Source organism: Elephas maximus, chromosome 1 (assembly GCF_024166365.1).
Source record: "Elephas maximus indicus isolate mEleMax1 chromosome 1, mEleMax1 primary haplotype, whole genome shotgun sequence".
In the NCBI taxonomy this organism is placed as follows: Eukaryota; Metazoa; Chordata; class Mammalia; order Proboscidea; family Elephantidae; genus Elephas; species Elephas maximus.
In genome coordinates this window covers 189,122,462-189,145,086 of record NC_064819.1, presented here as the reverse complement: position 1 = coordinate 189,145,086, position 22,625 = coordinate 189,122,462, and the positions used below count along the sequence as shown (strand labels likewise).

Genomic DNA, 22,625 nt, shown 5'->3' with positions numbered 1-22,625 from the left:
CATAGAAAAATCACTAAACGCTTGTAGATAATAGTAAAAACAACAACACATTGTTCAAATAGATGATTGGCTTAACATTTAAAAGTATTTCCTGTTTTAGTGCATACTCTTTGGTATATTCTTTTTCGTTTCTACTTGTAAGAACTTATAAACTACCTTTTCAAGAGCTATAACATTTCACCAGGAAAAATAAAAAAATAAAACCCCAGTGTATTATTCATTTACAAATAGAGAATCTAATTACGAGAAATTCCCTTATAAAGAATAGTATCTTGATATTTTTTCCCCTAGAAAGTCAAATACACTTTTAGTCACAAATGTGTGCTCCCTGTGAAAGGAAACCGGGTGAACTGTTTCTGAGCACCTTTTATTGGCTCTGACACACCATTGCTCCTGTTTCTTTAGAAGCACGGGGAGGACATAAATGAATCTCAACCCACCTCACCACAGTGAGTGTCCTTATCGAATAAAGGTGCGGGGGGTTCTGTTTGCGTGCTGTCTAAATTTCCAGCACATTTATTGGAGGGGAGGGAGAGGTACTGTCATCAAGTCCTGCTTAGTGGCTACTGCCATTCTGCGCTATTTTAGAGATTTTTGACTCATTCATAATTCAAGGTGACAAAAATAGAAGCCACTACATTGGGTTTTGAGTTACAATAAATGGAAAGTGCTGTTACATATATAATAAATTATAAGAGCCTCTAAAAAGGTAAATTGTTTTCTACTGAGGCTACGAAAACAATACCAGAAAAAACCAGTCACAGTTTTTGGTGTAATGTAAAAATATAGATTTTTTTATTGATAACCTGTTTGAAGCAGATATATTTTCTTTTCCTTGGACTATAGTAACGTGACTTTCTGTTTTAGATTTCCCGTGGCTACATCAAAGTTATTACTATCACCCTTCAGCATGAAATTTCTTCCTGAATTTTATTCTTGTCACTGTTTTCAGCTTCACTAACTCATCTTTAGTCCCATCCACAGGTAGTGAAATATAGTGTTCCTAAAGCCCTCAAGCTCACAGGGACTGTATGTACAACAGAACGAAACACTGCCCAGTCCTAAGCCATCCTCACAATCATTGTTATGCTTGAGCCCATTGTTTTAGCCACTGTGTCAATCCATCTCATTGTGGGTCTTCTTCTTTTTCACTGATCCTCTAATTTACCAAGAATGATATCCTTCTCCAGGGACTGATCCATCCTGATAACCTGTCCAAAGTTTATGAGACAAAGTCTGACATTCTTGCTTCTAAGGAGCATTCTGGCCATACTTCTTCCAAGGCAGATTTGTTGGTTCTTTTGGCAGTCCATGATATACTCAATATTCTTCATCAACACCATAAGTCAAAAGTATCATTCTTCTTTGGCCTTCCTTATTCATTGTCCATCGTTCACATGCGTATGGGGCAATTGAAAACGCCATGGCTTGGGTCAGGAGCGCCTTAGTCTTCAAGGTGACATCTTTGGTTTTGAACACTTTAAAGAGGTCTTTTGCAGCAGATTTGCCCAAAGCAATGTGTCTTGTCTTGACTGCTGCTTCCATGGGTGTTGATTGTGAATCCAAGTAAAATGAAATCCTTGACAACTTCAATATTTTCTCTGATTATCATGATGTTGCTTATTGATCCAGTTGTAAGGATTTTTGTTTTCTTTATGTTAAAGTGTAATCCATACTGAAGGCTGTAGTCTTTGATCTTCATAAGAAAGTGCTTCAAGTCCTTTTCACTTTCAGCAAGCAAGGTTGTGACATCTGCATATCACAGGTTGTTAGTGAGTCTTCCTCCAGTCCTGGTGCCCCAGTCTTTATATAGTCCAGTTTCTCGGATTATTTGTTCAGCATACATACTGAATAAGTATGGTGAAAGTGTACAACCCTGATGCACACCTTTCCTGATTTTAGACCGCATAGTATTCCCTTGTTCTGTTAGAAGGACTGCCTCTTGGTCTATGTACAGTTTCCTCATGAGCACAATTAAGTGTTCTGGAATTCCTATTCTTCGCAGTGCTATTCACAGTTTATTATGATCCACACCATCAAATGCCTTTGCATAGTCAATAAAACACAGATAAACATCTTTATGGTATTCTCTGCTTTCAAGTCAAGATTCATCTGACATCAGCAATGATATCCCTCATTCCATAAAGATTACAACCTTGGAAAATATGGGGCAGTTCTACTCTGTCCTACAGGGTCTCTGAGTCAGAATCAATTCCATGGCAATGCGTTTGGTTTGGATTTATTCTATCAGGAACTGTGGATAAATTTTGGGCAAGAGTGTGTTCTGGAAACTGCAGGTACCTCCCTGTAACTACAGCTGAGGACACAGTGAGGAAAATGTTGAGATACAAAGCAATGAGGTAGAGGAGGCCTCAGTAAGAAATATCTTGTGTACCATACTGTGGAGTTCAGTTTTTGTCATGAAGGTGGTGAATGTTGTAATTAAGAGAGTGACATACTCAGGTTTACTCTTTTAAAAAGATCAGATTATGTTAGGGCAAGAAAAGAAAGGGTTGCCACAATAATCAAAAGTATTTTGAACACCAAGAGTACAGCCCCCAGACACCTTTTTAACTCAGTACTGAAGTCACTCCTGAGGCTCACCCTTCAGCCAAATGATTAGACAGGCCTATAAAACAAGCAATAACGCACACCATGTATCTGAAACTACATGAGAACACCTGCCTGGGCAAGGATGAGAAGGCAGGAGGGGAGAGGAAAGCTGGACAAATGGAAATAGGACACCCCAGGTAGAGAAGGGGAGAGTGTTGACACTTCGTGGGGTTGGCAGCTAATGTTATAAAACTATATGTGTATTAATTGTTAAATGAAAAACTAATTTGCTCTGTAAACTTTCACCTAAAGCACAATAAAAAAAAAATTTTTTTTTTGAAGGCTTGAACTGAAGCAGTGACAAGGGGGATGGCTGAGTTTAGATTTGGGAGATATACAGTATATAAAATCTCTACAATATGGGGACTTTACATATGGAGAGTGAGGCAATGGGATATATCAGTGATAAAAATCTGCCTAAAAATTCTGGTTTGGTGGAGAGTGGTGTTACAAAAACTCAGAATGTGGGAGATTGGGGGAACTAATAAATTTCAAGTCTGATACATTGAATTTGAGCTTCACTATTTTTTTTTTTATGAGTCAGAATTGATTCGACAGCAACGGGGTCACGAGTTTAGAGAGCACCTAAGAGGAGCAATGTAGAGAAGTATGGTACACAGCATTTTAGTTTGGATTAGAGATATGCGTGGTATCAAAACTTGGAAACTTGGAAAAGATTACTTTGGGTTAGAATGAAAATTAATAGGACAAGTCTGGGAAGTACTGTTTGTACAAATAGTTAAAATATTAAAGAATCTATACCTAAATATATTTATACAGGAAAAGTCCAGATGACTATATGCTGAAATGTTAACACTGGTTTCTCTGGAGACATGGGATTAGGAATGATTTCTTATCTTTTGTTTTTTGTTTGGCATAATTTTCTAAATTGTCTATAAATTCTCTGACACTTTCTGCATGTTTTGCTTTAATGGCAAAAGAAATATATTAGTATATTCAGATCATATATCTTCAACCAATACAGAAAAGCATATGCAAAAAGTGAATATTCACTTTCAACCACCTCTAATCACATACCCGTCACAGAATCAACATTATAAATTTAACTTGTATTCTTCACATAGTTTCCAGTGCATTTACAAATATTTGATAGAAAGGTGGAGAGACTTTTTTTTTTTGTTTGTTTGTATGTTTTTGTTTTGGTTTTGCTTCATCATAAATAGATCCTAAACCCTCTTCCCTCCTTTATCTATATTCTCTACTCATGATTGCTCATTGTCCCATGGTTTTAAATGCATCTAGGTGGCTGATAACAAATACAGTTATGTGCCCAAGCCCTGGTCTTTACTCAGAGCTCCAAACTCATTCATACAACCTGACTATTTGAGATTTCCACTTGGCTGTGTACTAGGAACCTTGAACAAAATATGTTCAAAACAGAATTCTTAATGACTGTTCCCTTCTCTGGCAGCCAACCTCCTCATGATCTCAGAAAAGGGTCCATGCCTTCATCTAACCAGGCTAGGACTAAAAATCCAGGAGTTGTCCTTCATTCTTCAACTTCACATCTGATGCATGAGCAGAGCTTCGTGTGGCATCTTGGCACTACTAAAATATATTCTCTACCCACCTACTTTTTTCCATCCCTAATGCTACACCCTAATCTGAACTATCATGTTCACTTATCTGGGTTGCCTTATAACCTACTTCTCGTCTACTTGTGTCTCCTTAGAACTCATTTACACACAGAGAGGTGATTTCTAAAAACACCTAGTAGTTTCTCATTACTCTTAGAATAAAACCCAAACTGCTTACAGTAGTCTGTAAATCCCTCCATGACATGTGCCTCCATCTCCAACACTCTGGTCACATTCATTGGCTTTCCCTCTATTTTTAAAACATAGCAATTCACTCTGGCTGTGGGACCTTTGCATTGCTGTTCCATCTATCTGAAAAAGCTCTTTCTCTAGATAAAAGTAAGCCTGGCTCCTTCTCAGCTTCAGGTCTAAACCCCAATGTCATTTCCCCAGGGATTCCTTCATTGGCCTGTAATGTTACTCCTTCATTCCTAGCCATTATACATGTTTCTACCCAATTAAAAAAAAAAATTTAGGGTGTCACAAATCATCACTATCACAAAGTGTTTGTTTATTTACTTGGACCCAGGACCAGCCATATACCCACACTACAGTGTAAACATATAAAGCAAATACAGCCTCTTTTCTTAGTTACTCATGGCCTGTCCCAACCCCACCAGCTAGGTAGCAAGGAAAATAGAAATTACATGTAATATGGTCCAATTTAAAACTTAATTAAACTTAGTGGTTTAAATCATCTTTTTACATTTGGTTCAGTTGCTTTGGTATAGTTAATTCATCTTTACACATATATCCTCAAACTCTTGCTTTTCTCAAGTTGGGGAAGGAAAATGTAGGGATTTATATGACTTCATGGTAATAGGGAAAGGAGACTCCCTACACTCATGCTGGTTCTTTGATAATACAACCAACATTTAATGAATAATGATTATAATCCCAGCATTGTTCTAATTTGATTCTGTCCATTACATAATTTGGAAACCCTGGTGGTATAGTGTTTAAGATTTTGGCTGCTAACCAAAAGGTCGGCAATTCAAATCTGCCAGGTACCTTGGAAGCCCTATGGGGCAGTTCAACTTAATTAAATCCTCACAACAACTCTGTGAGGCAAATACTTTTATTTCTTCAATTTTACAGTTGGGGATACTGAGGCAGAGAAAGGCAATGCTATTTGTGCACAATTACCACATTGCAAATGGCAGAACTAAGAATGGTGCCCAGGCATCCTAGCTCCATAACTCATACCTTTAGTACCATCCTATGTTGCTTTGTTTGTGTACTGGCTGGGGTCCAGTGAGCTATGGTTGCCTCAGACCAATCCTTAGGTTTTCTGCTGGTGTATTCTGCTGACATCTGTGCTTAATAAACTTGTGGTTGAGTCTGCTTGGCTTGTCCAGGGATTGGGTTGTCAAGTCAGCATTTACAGTACATAGGACCTGGGGGAGGCCCAGGAGGCAAACAAAACTCTGTCTCAGACTGTCTGTGTCACTCCACCCACTTACCTGGTGTGGGCCATTCCATATTTTTGTGTGACCACTTTGTTTATATGCCCCAGGGACCCAGTGGGGTTTATAGACAGAAACCTTCTGCCTTTGGTTTTTCTTCCTGGACACCTCCATGAAAATTCCATGTCTGACTATTTCTCCCTCTTACCTTTGTCTTATATATTCTTTCCCTTTTTCTGCATATAAGCCACTGGACCCAGGGGTTGGGCTGGCTGCCTACTTTGTGGCATAGACTTTCACCACTGCATGTCTTCCTTCTGCCTGAAGTGTCAGTTCAACAGAAATACTGTGATGGAACATGGTTCATGGTTCATGGACAAGATGGATAAAACCACATTGGTTTAGTATTTGTTAAATATTATGCACATTTCTCTTGTATGTTTCCCTAAGCAACACACAGGCTTAATGACAAAAGAGGCTTTGACTGACCTTGTCTATAGACCAACTTGCTTACTTTTAAATCTCAGCTGTTTACTGCCTTAAAATATATAGTCTATCATGGATGTGACATTAATAAAGGCACTACTTAGAAGAGTAAATGCTTAAAAGAGTAAAATACATCGTAAGATATTTTATTCATCAAACGTCTGCCATACTGTGTGCGTGTGTGCGCGCAAGTGCGTAGATATGCTGACTTTGCTTTTTCAGTATTTAAACAGATGTTGTTTTTGTTGTTGTTTAGGTGCCGCTGAGTCAGTTCCTACTCATAGCAACCCTATCTATGTACAGCACAAGGAAACACTGCCTGGTCCTGTGTCGTCCTCACAATCATTGCTATGTTTGAACCCATTCTTGCAGCCTTTAAACAGGTAGCGTGATGCTCTGGTTACCTTTCCTACATACCTCATTCTGTGCTGCTCCTCATGACTTCAGTCTTTCTCGCCTCTCTCTGAGAGAGAAAAAAAAAAAGCTGTGAGTAAGTTAATGACTTGAAGTAGTTTCACCTATTACCACTGTTCTTTGCTGATACATGCAAGCACAATTATTATTCACCTGGCCTGGCAGTATGACAGACATTTGATGGATGAAAATGTTTTACAATACATTGTAAATACATTTGTTTTTAATACATGGTAAAACATTTTCATCCACCAAATATCTGTCATACTGCCAGGCCAGGTGAAGTAATAGTGCTTGCATGTATCAGCAAAAAACAGAGCTAATAGATGAAACTATTTCAAGTCATTAACTTACTCATAGTTTTTTTTTTTTTTGTCAGAAAGAGGCTAGAAATGCTGAAGTCATGAGCAGGAAACCATGAGGCACATAGAAAAGGTAACCATAGCATCACACTGTTTAAAGGCTACAACAATGGGTTCAAACATAGCAACGATTGTGAGCATGGCTGGGGACCAAGCACTGTTTTGTTCTGTTGTAAATAATGTCCTATGAGTCAGAACTGACTCCATGGCACCTAAGAACAACAATCTTCACAGCAGATGGCTTCTATCTAGTAGTAGGTCAATCACTCCCCTAATCCCCACCTTCTACTAACTAGAGAAGGGAAAAGGAGCAAGAGGAAGACATGCCCTTTTGAGACATCTAGGGGGCCCTGGTAGTGCAGTGATTAGAAGCTCCGGCTGCTAACCAAAAAGTCGGTAGTTCGAATCCACCAACTGTTTCTAAGAAGCCCTATGGGGCAGTTTTACTCTGTCCTCTAGGGATGCTATGAGTTCGAATCAACTTGATGGCAATAGGTTTTGTTTTGTTTTTGGGTGGCAAAAAAAAAGCCCTGGTGGTGCAATGATTAAGAGCTCGCCTCTTAACCAAAAGGACAGCAGTTCAAACCTACCAGTGCCCTGGGAGAGAAAGATGTGGCAGTCCAATTTCTGCCTCTATGATGATTACAGGCTTGGAAATATTCTGGGGGCAGTTCTACTCTGTCCTATAGGGTCCTTACTAGACAGCAATGGGTTTTTTTTTTTTTTTTTTTTTGGTTAGTGGCTCCATGGGGTAAAGACCTGATGATCTGCTGCCATAAAGATTACAGCCTAGAAAACCCTATGGGGCAGTTATACTCTGAGTATGTATGAGTGGAAAATTGACTCACAACAACAGCACCAATTTAAAGCTGAAATAAAAGGAAAAAAAGAGACAGAGAGTAGAGAAAGAGAGAATGGGGATGTTACAAAATTAACATATGAGCAGAGCTTATAGGATCAAAAATATTTACCTGGGAAAGAAAATTTCTCTCTGGGTAGCTCTCCACAATTGTTTGCATGGGCAGGAGTCTCAGAATTTATGCCAAAGCTTTTTGGAATCCATACCTAAATTTGTTCCTCTTCTTCATTCTCTTCTTAAGCCTACTTCATAAACTGAGTGTTTGAGATCCATGAAAAGAAGAGGTTCTGGCGTGTGGGAAAATAAATGCCACTACAGAAGACACTCTCTTGGAAGAAGTACAACCAGAATGCTCCTTAGAAGCAAGGATGGCAAGACTACATCTCACATACTTTGGACATGTTGTCAGGAGGGATCAGTCCCTGGAGAAGGACATAATGCTTGGTAAAGTAGAGGGTCAACAAAATGACGAACACCCTCAAAGAGATGGATTGACACAGTGGCTGCAACAATAGGCTTAAGCATAGCAACGATTGTGAGGATGGCGCAGGACCAGGCAGTGTTTTGTTCTGTTGTACATATGGTCTCTATGAGTCAGAACCCACTTGATGGCACCTAACAACAGAAGACACTACAGAATTTAATTTCTTATTAGAAACACCTGCAGCTGCTTCTCTAACTTGTAGATTCTAAGACTGCAGCTTTGAGCTACTCTCACAGCTACCTAAAGAAAGCATCTCACCTCTATTGTAAAGCATAATGTGCACTTTCTTGAACTTAGTAGCTTACCCAATAATCTATATATAAAAAAAATCTATAGCCTATTTAAATCATATTCATTCTGGATCTGATTACTCCTCATAAAGATTATTTCTCAAGATGTTATCAATAAATGCAGGGCTTGGAAACTTAGAACAGAGTTAAACATGTTGCTGTTCCCCTTAATTGGACTCTTCTCTTTAATCTTTTCTGACCCCAATCACCAATATAACATCAATTCAAACATCAACACAGAGATATCCGTTGGCATCATTCTCACATTTTGCCTCTATTCCCTTTGCCAAGGGATAACTTCTCCTTCTGCTCTCCATAAAGGCGGTATGAACACATAGCCACACACACACACACACACAAACACAAACATCAGACTCCTACAAAAGGAAGAGAATGCATAAGACAAGCAAACTTCAGTGACAAGAAGTTGGGCTTTTTTGGTCCAAACTGGGCCAAAAATAGCCCTTCCATACAAAAGACACCAATTCCATGCAAAAAAAAAAAAAAAATTACCATCTGGTTAGCGTCAGGTCAGCAAGGATATAAAAAAAGATTCTGTTTTTATACTTTGATTTATTTTTCTTTTGCCAAACATGTTGGGTTTATTCCCCACTCAGTTTATTGTGTCTGGAAAAGGCCAATTCAGTCCTCCTTGTCTAGATAGTCTTAGCAGAGCTATATCCAAGCACTATCATCATTTTGTCCTTATCACACCTCAAATATGATAAGCAACATTTGATAGAGTTTCAAATTCTGACAGAGACTAGTTCTGACATAAACAGTCTTTCTTGTTACTTTTCTGCAAATTAAGACCATATAACTTCCTAGCTTAATCAGCAAGGACATCACGCTTGGTGAAGGGTCAGCGAAAAAGAAGAACCCAGTGAGATGGATTTACAGCTGCTGCAACAATGGGCTCAAACACAGCAACAATTGTGAGGATGGCACAGAACTGGGCAACAGAGCCACCTCAAGGGCACTTAACAACAACAAGCTTAATCATATGTTTCTACACTGAGCTTTGATACCAGATAAACTGAACTAACAATTCCAGAAAAGAGTAAAGCTCTGAACAGTGACCAGGAATCTTCCCCAGTGGCCATTTTTTAAGATGCTCAGGATGTAAATCCTGGTTTATACTGCCAGGTTTTCCAGCTCCCTGAGTATGGAGGCCTTGTTGAGAGCTTCCCTTGCACACAAGCCCAGTACAGCTGCTCTTATTTCCCTAATAATGAAAATAGCAGGAACACATCTGTTTTCATGCTTCACTGTTGATTAAAAAAAAAAAAAATTTTTTTTTTTTTTAGTTCACCGAAAAAATGAGCATCCAGTAGTTTTTATCCAAAAAGACAGATACGTGTTTGGTCCAAAATACGGAGAGGTTGTACGATGTTTTGGTTTTAAGTTTGTACAAGAAATTCAATTTTTTCATTTTCCGTCATGCCTGGTACAAACCCCTCTCAAATTCTGACAATATTCTTAGCGAGGCTCCACAGTACTTCCTGCTGTGTTACTGCACTGTGTTGAAGCTCATTCCTACTTTTGATACGATGTATTTTGAGAGAGTTATTTACAAAAATGAATTATGTGAAGTATTCCAGTCTTCAAAGGAGCAGAATGATAAAGAAGTTCAAATGCATGTGTAATGCATATATGATACAATCAAAAGATTTAAACAAAGAAATATTTACTTCTTTATTGTTAGTTGGCATATCTGCATTTGGTCTTTCTTCAGTCCCCCATCCCCCCCCAATAAAAACCAGCTTAATAAAAAATGTTAATATCTTCTTTGTTTTCTTTGATAAAACCCTTGCATTTGAAAATTGGTTCAGTTTAATAAGTGAATATTTTTCATGGTCTTGAAATAACAAAACATGCACTGTGATTTTACCACTCATAAAACAGAGAGAGAGAGGAAGAGGCAGAAAGAGCAAAGATGCATGGCATGTGAAAATTTTGTATCTCTCAAAGAAAAAACTTTTTCAAACATGTCTTTTCAGCACTGTACTTTCTTAGTGGGAACTGCGGATGAGTGTAAACGTGAATGGCCATGATCAATTGGGAAGGTTTTTAGAGGAGAATGAAGAAATTGAAGGCTGATGGCTTTCATCTTAGAGTTTGTTTCAACTACCTCAAACAGACATTTAAAATAAATAAGCAATACCACTTAATAATAATAATTATGCCATTATTATTAAAATTTAAAATGATTAGAATCAAAATATTTTAAAATACACATTGAACTTGCCATCTATGCTCAGAACTAAATCTTATGCATAACCTTTTTTTTTTTTTTAATTTGAGGTACTCCTGGTACAGCGGTTAAGAGCTATCGCTGATAACCAAAAGGCTGGCAGTTTGAACCCACCAGTCACTCCTTGGAAACCCTGCAGGGCAGTTCTACTCTTGTCTTGTAGGGTCTATCTGAGTTAGTATTCACTTGACAGCAATGGGTTTGGTTTTTTTGTTTTTTCCACCTCATAGTAACAGCTAATTGATTGCCAAGATAAAGAATATGTTTTTGTTTGTTTCAAACGGAAAAACTAAAGAACTTGAAGAAAGCACCGTGATTATCCATACATATCCCAAAAGTTTATACAGCAGAAGAACCTGTAGATACTTAAATGGACTGTTGAAAAGAGTCAAACTGCTAACGTACAAACAAATGATGGATTTTTAATGCACTGCATTACTTTGAAGTAAGGTTTCCATATTTTCACTGCCAGAAGGACCAATTAATATAAAAAGATTTAATGTCCTGGTGGCACAGTGGTTAAGAATTTGGCTGCTAGCCAAAAAGTCGGCAGTTCAAATCCACGAGCCATTTCTTGGAAAAATTATGGGGTAGTTCTACTATGTCCCGTCAGGTTGCAATGAGTCAGAATCAACTCGACAGGACATAGAAATAATGCCATAATAGCAGTAGTACGTAGAATTATTCAACTGAGCTTCCGGTTAATGTTTTTTGAAGAGAAGTAGAAGTTTTATTTTAACACATACTTTAGTCTATGCTCCTTTTTATTAAGTCAACAACAATCTATGATCAATGTGAGTTCCCTAACCCACATGCATCTACTTGAACACATTGAGACTCAACTTTAGGTATGATTCCTATATTCATTTGACAAACTTTTATGAACTAATGAGCCAACAGTAAGTAGTCACTGCCCTTTTAAAATTGCTTGTTAAAAAAAAAAGCTAAATTACCTTGCCGGGCGAAACATTTGCCAAGCATTCCCATGACGTACCCTGCACAAAACCCATGGGTGATGATGCAGTTCCTTCTTTCCAGATGCTTAAGATCTAAACCTAAAAAAGACGTCCCAAAGCTAGCCTACAGGGTTAAAATGGAAAGAAGTATTACAAGGACACACTTACAGATATGAGCGGATAGGAAAGAGGTACTAGCCTCCCACCTTGCCGCTTGTAAGGTAGGTGTGAGGGGCTAAAACAAACAACAAAGCCCATTGTCATCAAGTTCTATTTTGACTCATTGTGACCCCATATGTTACCAAGTTGAACTGTTCCATAAAGTTTCTTCCGCTGTAATCTTTACGGAAGCAGGTGGTGGGTTCCAACCTCCAGCCTTTTGGTTAGCTGAGCACAAACCATTTGCACCACCGTGGACCATAAGAGACCAGTAGTTTCCTTTTTTCTTGATCTATCTTATAATACTGGACACTTCATATGAAAGGGAAAGACTAGAAATGAGAGTAAAGAAAGATTTATATAATAACCCACTTTCAGTTTTTGGTGAACTTGCCAGCTGGCTTTTTCCTTACCATTTTGCCTTGAAACATTCCTTACTGGATATTCTCTGTGACTGCTCTCTGTGATCTTGTTCACACCAAATGAGTCAGGCCAAATGTCCAGAATTGTGTTCTGCTAAACATTATTCTCTGTGATGATTCACCCTTTATAGAAAAGAAGGGGTCTGTTTAGAAGGGACCCTAAGAACCAAGAGATCCAATTCTAATTTCTCCTTTAATTAGGAATTCATTTTGGCCAAGTCCACTAAACTACTCCATAACTCATTTTAACTCCTTGATAAAATGCGTATAGAGTCACGTGCCACATAACATCTGTTCGGGCAACGTCCGACAGCATGTACGTCCGCGGTCCCAAAAGGTTATAATAGAGTTCAGAAATCTCAATTGGAGAATGGGACATAGCAAAAGTAACACTTAAGAATCACTTCCAAACTGTGCAGTGTTTTCATGAGCATCGCAAAGTAGCTCATGCATTCATCATTATGAGCCAGTGTATGTATTTAACTCAAATTTTTAGTCTAATAGGCTTTATGGTGGTCCATTTTTAAGTACAAGTTCTACATAATTCAAATGTGTGTAACCCCGGGGACTGCCAGTATATAATACGCTGTTTGCACAATGTCCAAATCACATAACATCCTATTTCACAGATCGTATCGTCAACATTAAGTGACTCATGACTGAAATAATATTTTCATTACAAAAATGTTGAAAATAGAGAACATTTTGTACATTACATGTGCTTCATATTATTATTGCTAGTAAACCTGCCAAAAATTAATTATGGATTTAACACTGGAAGCCACAAATGAACTTTTTTTATTTACTCAGTCACATGGAATCTTGAAGCATAGTTAAAAGATCTGTAAGTGACCCTAGAAAAAAACCAATGAGCCCTTCCAAATATTGGGAGTTCTGAAAACGTCTCTGTGCCTCCAGCCATACCATGCTTCTTCCTGTGCCCTCTCAGGGCTTTTTATCTAATCAGTGAATTCACTGATTTAAATCCAGATTTAAGAACAAAGTAGTGAGTCCTTATTTTATGGTTCTTTCCTCCCTCTCCAACCACATCTCACACAGCATTCTACCTCTCTCACTGGGCTCCAGCCACACTGGACTCTTTTTTTTATACCAAGCCCTTGTCGTGGTGTCAGGAGTTTTCCGTTTGGACTGTTCAACGCTGTCCCATATCTTCACATGACCAGCTCATTTTCATGCCTCAGATCTCTGCTCAAACATTACCTTCACAAAAATACTTCCATAACCACACTATCTCTACATAAAGATGTGTCTCCTATTTTCCCTTATTACATCATCCTCATAGCACTTACCAATTTTTTTTTATAATTTTTATTGTGCTTTAAGTGAAAGTTTACAAATCAAGTCAGTCTCTCACACGAAAACTTATATACACCTTGCTACATACTCCCAATTACTCAGACAGCCTGCTCCCTCCCTCCACTCTCTCTTTTCGTGTCCATTTCGCCAGCTTCTAACCCCCTCCACCCTCTCATCTCCCCTCCAGGGAGGAGATGCCAACATAGTCTTAAGTGTCCACCTGATCCAAGAAGCTCACTCCTCACCAGCATCCCTCTCCAACCCATTGTCCAGTCCAATCCATGTCTGAAGAGCTGGCTTCAGGAATGGTTCCTGTCCTGGGCCAACAGAAGGCCTGGGGGCCATGACCACCGGGGTCCTTTTAGTCTCAGTCAGACCATTAAGTCTGGTCTTTTTATGAGAATTTGGGGTCTGTATCCCACGGCTCCCCTGCTTCCTCAGGGGTTCTCTGTTGTGTTCCATATCAGGGCAGTCATCGGTTGTAGCCAGGCACCATCCAGTTCTTCTGGTCTCAGGATGATGTAGTCTCTGGTTTATGTGGCCCTTTCTGTCTCTTAGGCTCGTAATTACCTTGTGTCCTTGGTGTTCTTCATTCTCCTTTGATTCAGGTGGGTTGAGGCTCATTGATGCATCTTATGAATGCTTTCTAACGTTTAAGACCCCAGAAGCCACTCTTCAAAATGGGATGCAGAATGTTTCGTTAATAGATTTTATTATGCCAATTGACTTGGATGTCTCCTGAAACCATGGTCCCCAGACCCTGCCCCTGCTAAGCTGGCCTTCGAAGCATTCAGTTTATTCAGGAAACTTCTTTGCTTTTGGTTTAGTCCGGTTGTGCTGACCTCCCCTGTATTGTGTGTTGTCTTTCCCTTCACCTAAAGTAGTTCTTACCTACTATCTAATTTATGAATACCCCCTCCCCTCCTCTCCCCTCTCGTAACCACAAAAGAATGTTTTCTTCTCAGCTTAAACTATTTCTCAAGTTCTTATAATAGTGGTCTTATACAATATTTGTCCTTTGGCAACTGACTAAAAAATTTTTCTGTTTTTCTTTTTTTAATTTCACTCAGCATAAGGCCTCCCAGATTCCTCCATGTTATGAAATGTTTCACAGATTCATCACTGTTCTCTATCGATGCATAGCATTCCATTGTGTGAATATACCATAATTTATCTATCCATTCATCCGTTGATGTGCACCTTGGTTGCTTCCATCTTTTTGCTATCATAAACAGTGCTGCAATAAACATGGGTGTGCATATATCTGTTCTTGTAAAGGCTCTTATTTCTCTAGGATATATTCCAAGGAGTGGGGTTACTGCATCACAGGGTAGTTCTATTTCTAGATTTTTCAGGAAGCGCCAAATCGATTTCCAAAGTGGTTGTACCATTTTACATTCCTACCAGCAGTGTTTAAGTGTTCCAATCTCTCCACAGCCTCTCCAACATTTATTCTTTTGTGTTTTTTTGATTAATGCCAGCCTTGTTGGAGTGAGATGAAATTGCATTGTAGTTTAGATCTGCATTTCTCTAATGGCTAACGATCACAAACATTTCCTCATGTATCTGTTAGCTACCTGAAGGTCTTCTTTAAGAGTGAAGTGTCTATTCATATCTTTTGCCCATTTTTTAATTGGGCTATTTGTCTTTCTGTAGTTGAGTTTTTGCAGTGGTTATCATGTAGATTTTAGAGATCAGATGCTAATCAGAAATGCCATAGCTAAAAACTTTTTCCCAGTCTGTAGATAGTCTTTTTAGTCTTTTGATGAAGTCTTTGGATGAGCATAGGTGTTTGATTTTTAGGAGCTCCCAGTTATCTAGTTTTTCTTTTGCATTGTTAGTAATGTTTTGTATACTGTTTATGCCTTGTATTAGGGATCCTAGCATTGTCCCTATTTTTTCTTCCATGATCTTTATCATTTTAGATTTTATATTTAGGTCTTTGATCCATTTTGAGCTCATTTTTGTGCGTGGAGTGAGGTATGGGTCTTGTGTCATTTTTTTGCAGATGGATATTCAGTTATGCCAGCACCATTTGTTAAAAAGACTGTCTTTTCCCCCCTTTAACTGTTTTGGGGCCTTTGTCAAATATCAACTGCTCATATGTGGATGGATTTATGTCTGGATTCTCAATTCTGTTGTATTGGTCTATGTATCTGTTGTTGTACCAGTACCAGGCTGTTTTGACTACTGTGACAGCACTTACCAGCTTTTTATCTCATTTATTTGTTCATTTATTATATGCTCAAATTAAAATAGAATCATCCTTGATTCTTCTCTTTCCCTAACTCTGCACCCAATTTATCAGCCAGTCACCTCTATCTCCAAAAATGTTTTCAGTAAATGCTCATTAGTCTCCATCTCTACTGTTATTATACAATCTAGCCACCAATATCTCTTCATTAGACTATTGCAATACCACTCTAATTAGAATACCTAGTCCACATCCATCTCCTTATACTCAATTTTTCATGAAAACCATATGATATTTTTTAAAAACTGAATCAGATTCATCATGTACCCACTTAAAATCCTCCAATGGCTTCTCGACACTTAAAAGGAAATCCAAACTACTTACCATGGTCTATAAGGCCTGCCCACATCTCTAACCTCACCATCTACTCTACCTTCTCACTCTACCACAGCCATACTGGCCTTCTTCCTGCTTCCTTCAGGCCTATGCCTGAACACATGTCCCCTCTGGCTTTCACATTACTGGCTGGTTTCATTACTCAAATCTCATTCTTAGAGTTGTCCTTCTTGACCATCCTCTATCTCCTTCACTTTCCATCACATTACTGACATAAGATAGCACTTACCTCTATCTGAAATGATCCTATTCCTTTATTTGGTTACTTGTACATTTTCTAACTCTTCCACTAATATGTTGGCTCTTTGAAACCAGAGGTATTCTTTGTCTTATTCATTATGATTTTCCCAGTACTTCAAGAAGAATATACCAAAATAATAGCTGTTGACTACAAATATTGGCTAAATGAATTAATAGTTTATTGACTGTCTTCCTCACAAAAATGAGGGAGGGAACTTGCCTGTCACATACACTGCTGTATCTCCATCACCCAACATAGTGCTTGATGAGTATTCATTAGTTATCTTTTTAAATATTTGCTGAATGCAAGAATGAATAAATTACTGGGTTTGAAGAACCATTCCTAGGCTACAAATCAAAATTTATTTGTAATGAACGTGGTGGTAGCAGAAGTTAGAAATCCTAGTATCTTTTGGCAGCCTATTGGAAGGGCAAGTAGCCAAGAATTTATTTTGAAAGATGTAATTGGGTCAGTAAGCATGGGTTCTTATTCCAGACCAAAGGACTCAATTCCTCATCTACTGAGATCATTGCCTACTGATGGCTCATAGCTGAGTTCCTGCCCAGGCATCGGCCTCTGCCAAAAAGAGCTACCTCACCCAAGGTGAAGCCCCTCCCAAAGAGTCCTCATCCAATGATTGCTAGATACTGGACCACAACTGCATCGCTATATTGAGCACGCTTCTTCCTTGTCTTGCTTTTCTGTTTCCTTTCAAGATGTTCATTCACTTAAATTTCTATAAAGGACTATTCCTTGGGAAACTAATATAATATAATATAATATAATATAATATAATATAATATAATATAATATAATATAATATAATATAATATAATATAATATAATATAATATAATATAATATAATATAATATAATAATAATAATGGAGTTGGCTCTAGAATTATGTTCTAAAATTCGATTTTCAAGTTGACTCAATCACCATCCAGCATCAGTGAAGACCTATCACTGAATTAGGTGTGTTCGGATAGCCCCTAGCATGTTATCACAGTGCAGTTGTTGAAACTTTTGCCAGCGATGAACTGAGAAGGGAAGGATACTAGTGGAAGGGAATATACTGATCATAGAAATATCTCAGGTGTTTGAGAGGTTCAGGAGAGGTAGTAATTATAAACACATATACACACACACACAAAAAAAAAACAAAGCAAAACCTGCTACCATTGAGTCTGACTCATAGCAATTCCATAGGACAGAGTAGAACTACCCCATAGGGTTTCCAAGGAGAGCCTGGTGGATTCGAACAGCCAACCTTTTAGTTAGCAGCCATAGCTCTTAGCCTCTATACCGTCAGGGTTTCCTAGTAATTATAAAGTTTATGGAATCAGATGATTGTTGCTAGAAGCTGCTGATACCTCCAGAAAAGACTGTAAGATGTTGAGGGTAATTTATTACCAATTCAACTGAAATGTGAAGCCAGAGGGCCTCCTTGGCAGTAAATAAAGATACTCTCAGTCCTACAGCCGGAAGCAGAAAAACCTGAGGATCAAGCCTTGCATTTACATGAGGGTATATTACAGCTTCAGAGAAGGGCATATTCTCAACCCTGGCAAGTTTCCTACAGGCACCTGATAGGGAAGGTGTAGGACTTTGAGACTTGGGATGAGGACATCACGGTAAATATACTTGAAAATCTTGAATCCCCAGATTCTCTTAAACCTTCTTGGCCTGTAAAAGAAATCTACTATTCCCAGGTGAAGACTGGTGATTGACGATTATGTTGAAGTCTCGGTCTTGCAACATAATAAGGAGAAGCTATTCCAAGATGGAGTGAACTTATTTACAAAAAGAAAAAAAAAAAAAAAAAGGATCTGAGCAGTGCATGGTGGAGGGAGTAGACTGCACTATTTACCTTGGAGCATTGCCCATGTCCCTTTTAAGGGTCAAGGCATTCATTCCCTTAGCTAAGTCCTCCGTAGGGCTTACTCTCCACAGAAAGGAGCTGGCTCCCCAAGTTTATGCTTGCTCCTAAGGGGCGTTTGTACTCAGTGACTAGCTGATTCAGGGGTACAAAGTCCCAGTCTTCCTGTCTCATTGTGGAACATCTCTGAGGTGAAATCACACTTTCAGAGCTCTCTGTGGGATTAGTTGAAGCCCCTTTTGTACCTGCATCACAATTCAACTTCTCCCTGTGCCCATTCCTGCTTCTCTTACCCTTCAAAGTGCTGTTACCAACCTGTAACCCGTTGCCATTGAGTGAATTCCAACTCATAGGGCCCTATAGGACAGAGTAGAACTGTCCCATAGGGTTTCCAAGGCTGTAAATATTATGGAAGCAGAGCTGCGTATTTCTCCCACAGAGCAACTGATGGGCTTTCAAAACGCCCTCTAGGTTAACAGCTGAGCTCTTAACCACTGTGCCATCAGAGCTCTGGAGCAGAAGCCAATAAACCACCTGGATGTAAATTTTCATCTCAGAATCTGTTTCCAAGACAGCCTGTCCTCTACCTTTATTGAACCAAAAACCAAACCTGCTGCGATCCAGTCGATTCCGATTTATAGTGACTATTTTTTATCTTAGTCATTTAGTACTGCTGTAAGAGAAATACCACAAGTGGATGGATTTAACAAAGAGAAATTTATTTTCTCGCGGTCTAGTAGGTTACAAGTCCAAAATCAGGGTGTCGGCTCCAGGGGAAAGCTTTTTCCCTCTGTCAACTCTGGAGGAAGATCCTAGTGTTCAATATTCCCTTGGTGGAGGAGCTTCTCAGGCACAGGGACCCCATGTCCAAAGGACACGCTCTGCTCCCGGTGCTACATTCTTGGTGGTATGAGGTCCCCAACTCCCTGCTTGCTTCCCTTCCCTTTTATCTCTCGAGAGATAAAACGTGGTGCAGAACACACTCCAGAGAAACTACGCAATGCTGGGAATCATGCCCTAATCAAGTTGACACACATTTTTTGGGGGGACACAATTCAATCCACTACAGTGACCCTATAGGATGGAGTAGAACTGCCCTATAGGGTTTCCCAGGAACGGCTGGTAAATGCAAACTGCCAACCTTTTGGCTTAGCAGTGGAACTCTTAACCACTGCACCACTAAACATAGGTGGATTTATGAAATATAATTTGATTTTGAGTTATCACGATTATCATTATTTTGTGTATAGACTGCATTAAGTTTAGTGTTTGTGACAGATGGACCATTTTTGAGGACTTGGCCCTCTTCACTTTATGGGTTAAATAATAATAGTGCAATATAGCTATAGAATATGGCTGGATAAACAGAAGATTTAGAAAACAATGAACAATCAAATAGGTAACAGAGGTATTGATGTTACTGATCTGCTTCCGAGAGTTCACAGCCTTGAAAATCCACTTGATTCAACTGGGAATAGATGGTAGAACTTTGTATTTTTAAAGTGCCCTTATTTGGCAAAAAAAAAAAAAAAGTTGGTAGCACTATTCCAGTACTCCTCTTTATGTTTTTAATGTTAAAGATCTGTGAATGCCACAAGTCTGGGAGCTGCTGATTTAGTCCTGCTTTTTTTCTCTGTTAGGCAGGTGAAGAAATTGAGGCCCAGGGAGATGAAATATCTTCAGGATCTCAAAACTAATTAGTGGCAGAGCCCAGTCTAGACCCCAGCCATTTTCAGTCTTTTATCAATGATCACTAGCATAACTTTTTTGTCTTGTGTCCTATCCAGAGTTTTGACACTTTTATGTAAAATAGGTAAGTTATTAAAGAAGTTTCAGTATTAATTGGCTTATCAAAACTATTATACATGTCTAAATTAATTTATAATTAAACAGAAAATGTAATATAAAAATATGACTTTTCTACTTCTGTTTACTTTAGTGCTAATTTACCCTTTCAGGAACGCCTAACCCGTCAGGCAAATCTATCCAAACTAAGTGCCAACATATCAACCCAGCAGGTGACAAGCCTTACAAACATTCACATCCCAGGAGCGCAAGTCCTTAGTATTCTCAGATGGATTTTAAGTGGTTTGGAAATGCTAGCACAAGTTAGAGATTCTTTCTAGTATATGTGGCAGCTTATTGGAAGGGCAGGTAGCCAAGAATTTACTTTGAAACATACAACTGGTTCAGTAACTATGAGCGTTTTGGGGTTGTTAACGGAGCTAATGGTAAAGGTAAGCAGCATTTGTTTAGAGGTAGTGTAAACATCCCTGCCCTGAGATGTGCAATTTGCATATCTGGAGAGAAGACAAAAGGCAGCCTCCCACAGAGACCTGACACTGGCTTTTCCTGGCCTTCAGAAGTGACAGAGTTTTTTCCTAAGCTCCTGGGAAGCATTATAGTAGATGGACTCTTAAATAAAACAAGAGGATGTAATTTGAATCCACAGGACTGCTGCACCTATATAGGTTTACTCCTGTTGTCTGAAAATGAAAGTTTTTACAATTGTGTACATAATGCCTTTGAACTCTGAGCATCAGCCTGAAGCAGCTGTTTGTGATTAAAATTAAACCAAAGCTTTCCACCAGTGGACCATCTGTACCAGTGGACCATCTGTAATAGACAAAAAGAAAAAAATTATGGGTGCTATAGGGACTCCTCAAGGTTCAACTTCCTTATTTTCATTCAGATTATGTGCCAGAGACCCCTGCTTATTTTATCTCCAGAAATGGGAATTTAATGTTAAAAGTTGGAAATCATCTAAGACATAGGATCTCTTTTCTGGATACAGTGCTGCATCTTAAAGCAGTTCACTAATAAAAGTTAAAAAAAAAAAAATCAATTCTTCAACAACAACAGGAAATCAATGAGTAATTGACTTCTTTGAATGGTTTTAGAAGCATTTGTTATGCTAAGCTTCTTTTGTTGTTGTTAGTTGCCATTGAGTAGATTCCAACTCATGATGACCCTATGTGGGCAGAGTAGAACTGCCCCATAGGGTTTTCAAGGCTGTGACCTTTCAGAAGCAGATCTCCAAGCCTTTCTTCAGAAGCAGTTCAGGATGAGTTCAAATTGCCAACCTTTTGTTTAGTAGTCAAGTGCTTAACTGTTTGCACACGCAGGAATACATATTCCCAGTGGTGCACTGGTTAAAAGTTTTGGCTGCTAACCAGAAGGTTGGCAGCTTGGAAACCCTATAGGGCACTTCTACTCTGTCCTATAGGGTCAGTATGAGCTGGAATCGACTTGATGGCAATGAGTTTGCATTTTTTTTTTTTTGGTATGGCTAATTTTTTTTTTTAATACTTAAGCCATACTTTCTAAACAATAAAACATTTTTTCCATAGATAAAAAGTTATAATAGTTACAAAATGGCTATCAACAGTCATCATAAGCCATCAATTGCTGTAAATTAAAATCCTGTCATTTATCTAATGTGCCATCAACATAATTTTTATTTCTGGACTCTAATTTTTCATCAGTTACCTCATCTTCATTTGTATTTTTGATTGGTTAGTTATTGTGAGAAATTAAAGATCACTGAAGCAATTCTTTTAAACTTATTTCCAAAAGAAGAGATTTATCCTACTGTAAGTGGTGGAAAAGAGGCTTGCATGTATTAAACTGTGGAAACTATTACCCATCAATAATAAAAGTGTTCAAAGAACCTCCCTCCACACCAATTCCAGTAAAGAGAACAAGGGGAAGAGAGAGAAAGGGAGAGAGAGAGAGAGAGATGAAGAGATTGGAAATAGCTTTACATGGTTTCCTAAAACTACAACATACTACTTACCTGATGTGGGATCTTGGGACACAGAAAAATGTGGAACATATCAATTCTGAAATGATAAACGGTGACATAGTCAGGGTCAGGCAGAATTCACCACAGGGAGTTTTCTGAAGGAGGTAGAGATTTTACGTGAATTTTGAAAGAGTTCAGGGACTGAATTGTTGATGGACAGAAAACATATAAGTGGGTGGACATTCCAGGTAAATGTGCACACCTATTCTGCTAGACTATTTAAGGATAAAATTATCCCATTAGAGAGGCTGATCACCTAACATCTAAATCAGAGCTTACAAATAGGTTTCATAGGTAATTTTAAGGCAACATTATAACAGTGCCCAAAATAGATCCCAAAGAAATCTATCAGTTAAGGTATTTGAATCATTACAACACAAATGTCTAAATATTTTCTTTAGCATAGATATTTTCTTTTCATAGACATTGTTGTTGTGAAGTACATTCCAGTTGGTTGTGACTCATAGCAACCGTATGAACAACAGAACAA

The 22,625-nt window shown here is 38.5% G+C and overlaps 1 long non-coding RNA gene across 1 annotated transcript; it reads left to right on the top strand.

Moving 5' to 3' along the window:
* The first annotated feature begins 6,449 nt into the window (after nt 1-6,449).
* Nucleotides 6,450-9,236, top strand: LOC126085075 (uncharacterized). Its single transcript, XR_007519167.1, has 3 exons — nt 6,450-6,486; nt 6,897-6,952; nt 7,980-9,236. It is a non-coding gene; the product is annotated as an uncharacterized LOC126085075 (long non-coding RNA).
* Nucleotides 9,237-22,625: the final 13,389 nt, after the last annotated feature.